Source organism: Ambystoma mexicanum, chromosome 11 (assembly GCF_040938575.1).
Source record: "Ambystoma mexicanum isolate Mex_15411 chromosome 11, UKY_AmexF1_1, whole genome shotgun sequence".
Taxonomy (NCBI): Eukaryota; Metazoa; Chordata; class Amphibia; order Caudata; family Ambystomatidae; genus Ambystoma; species Ambystoma mexicanum.
In genome coordinates this window covers 417,117,446-417,120,413 of record NC_090934.1, presented here as the reverse complement: position 1 = coordinate 417,120,413, position 2,968 = coordinate 417,117,446, and the positions used below count along the sequence as shown (strand labels likewise).

At 42.4% G+C, this 2,968-nt stretch overlaps 1 long non-coding RNA gene across 1 annotated transcript; it reads right to left on the bottom strand.

Moving 5' to 3' along the window:
- Positions 1 to 274: 274 nt before the first annotated feature.
- On the bottom strand, positions 275 to 1,477 carry LOC138504717 (uncharacterized). The gene is made up of 3 exons (XR_011279923.1): positions 1,347 to 1,477; positions 877 to 947; positions 275 to 769 (listed from the first exon to the last, which is right to left on the bottom strand). It is a non-coding gene; the product is annotated as an uncharacterized lncRNA (long non-coding RNA).
- Positions 1,478 to 2,968: the final 1,491 nt, after the last annotated feature.

Below are 2,968 nucleotides of genomic sequence, written 5' to 3'. Positions count from 1 at the left end.
AATCACTCCCCTGGCATGCAAGTACTAAACCCACAAATAACATATGAAAGACACAGAGGAAATGATTAATACGCCACAAGATGCATCCCCCTAGCAAGGCTCACGACTGTTTCTGAACTGGAGAAGCTCGTGGCTTCCATGTGGGGCCTCCTTAGGAATGAAAATCACCAATATCAAAAAAACACCTAGACCACAAAACAGTAAAACCACTACATGATAAATACAGTATAATATTTTATTAAATTGACATATCAATGAACATATTCATCTAATTAATAAATTCAGTGTGTAACACTGGGCTATTAAAAACACACATTTAATTTCATTTGTAGTTCATACATTATCGCAGTGCTATTGAACCCAAAGATATAAGTACTAAAAACCTATGCCACAACCACTACCATCAAAGGTCGGTTGTGGACACGCAATAACAAAGCACCTGAACAGTGATAACAAACTCCCAATGTAAACCACAAGACAGTCCCTGCTCTCTAGGATACTATCTCTCTACACCTAATGTCCTTGTTGAGTAAATCCGCCTAAATCTTGGTATGCGGTTCTAAACAATTAAATATAGCATTAATAAGTGTACGTCTATTGTACAACACCTTAATGAACCCAACATGTTTCGTTCTCTAACACAATGTAGAATGATGTGAGAACTTCTTCAGGGGTAGAACATGGTAATTTATCAAAACATCACAGGTCATGATTCTAAAAATTACAAACTAAAACCAAGTTTGATTTCTTCGTGGTGACTTCCGTATACCTAAGGAGGAACAACATGGAGAAAAACAGCAATAAGTTTAAGCTGCATACTCATATAAACAAGCTCTGTACCAGATAGGGATAAAAACTGCCCCACTGAGAGCTTACCGTTAACACGTTCGCATTTACTGTGTATGGACGGATGGGTAAACTTGTCTTCATAGTAGACACTAGCAAATCTAAAAACAACAAAACATACAAATTGAGGAAAACGGAACAGTATAATTCATTTGACAAAACAACTCCAGAGCTAGCCTAACTAAGGCTCAACTCCCTTCATTATTTTCACATATGACGCCCTAGGTCACACCAACTAGAGGAGGCAATTGCACTTCACCTACTAGTGCTAGCACTTTTACTACCTGTGATTCCTTGCTAAACTCGCCAACCTGCGTGTCCTCCCTGACAAACATTATCATAGTTGTAAAATATAAAAAGCATGAAACCTCTCTACTAACGTTACCCATCAGGGTCAATGGTAATAGGAGTTGTAATTACTGGGGCTACACTTTCAGCGACAGACATCTCATTGCGTTTTAACACGCCTTCATGAATTTGTCAAAATATAACAGGCTTACCCTTAAGTGGAGCCGTGGTCAACAGACAGTAAGCGCTTCAAACGGCGCTCTGCTTAGCCGAAATAAAACATGTCCGCGGGCTGTATTCAGACAGCAACACCTGATTCACCCGACCGTTGCTCCCGTATGTGTTTAACCCAGAGAATGCACCCTGTGTAATGAAAACACAGGTCACTCTAGGCTCGCCTCAGTTACAGAAAAAACAAACTGACAGCTTGACTCCGGTGCTACGCTTGAAGCGGGGAAATTAAACATAGTTCCTAGTTAAAACAGCTGTTGCAATCTCCGCGGAAACCAGAGACGGCAAGGGCACTCAAACACTTACTTCTATGGACGCCGTCTCTATGAAGATCAAAGCCACGTGATCGATCATCTGATCATTGTGCGTTCAGCCTTGGTGTTTTTTATAAGATGACACTAGTGGTCATTAAATAACCATTAACACCTGGACCCGGGTGTTTGACACAGTAATTAGCTTGCACTCGGCTCGGCACACCCTGCAGGTCAGCGGCCATTCACGAAATCCGCACCCGCACGGTAGGCACCAATCAACAATCGCTCACACGCCAAAGCACCAACAGGTACTGCGAGCGACTGCTCAATTTAAGGACCCTCACTAGGTGAAACACGACTGTATGTTATAAAACTTCTGCAGCCCGCACGTAACACTAAGCATAGAAATGGGTAGTGCATTTTTCAGTTTACGCCATTCCAAACAATGTGGTACTAAACCCACATCACAATTTCAATTGGCTAAAAAATTTGGCATTTGAATTCAGGTACTAACATCTTTGTCCTGTTCTGTCCGGCAACTGCTCTGAAGGTCAGCCAAGTAAAGTCAACATAGCTCAACATTTCGGGGGGGAGGAGTGCTGAATCCCAGTCAACTCAATGGTATTGCACCATGCCTTGATTACTTATTGGTCATTTTTATTACTCCTAGCCCTATTCTTCCGAATTCCCAGTACATGTGAACAAGGCACTGTGCCTCATACACAAGTACTGGGATGAGGTAGAGGTACATGGAGGTAATGCCTGAATTATCTATCTGTAATCTTCATTACTCATAGTCCTGCTCTTCCTCTTCCCATTACATTGCCTATGAGTGAAGGAGCCTCATATGTAAGCTCTGGGACAAGGAAGAGGGATGTGGAGGTAATTCTGGGACAAGGAGCTGATTTTGGAAGTTGGTGTAGGGGTCAGAGGGATAGGGGATGTTTGTGGGGGGAATTGTGTGACAAATCATAATGGTTGTCCCTGTCCAGGCCAAGCAGGCATGATATGTGGTATTAGTGGCTAGAGAGGCATTTTGATGCAGGTGGTCTAGTCATTCCTGTTTGGTATGACTTTTTATAACTGGGCATTTCTGATAAAGCAGTCCTGCTACGTGTAATTACCTGGCTAGACTGGCATTTGGGTGCGGCCAGACTAGTTGTTTCTTACTGGGGCATTGTATATTTTTCTGGGCATCTGTGACAAAATGATTTGATATAAGTAATTTATAACGCACCTGTACACAAGTGTTTCTAGGCGAGACAAGACACGGGAGGGAATATAGAGGGAGGACAAGACAAACGATCTTACTAGGCCTTGTGTCGTTCAGATCATGCAGGTGTGAGAAC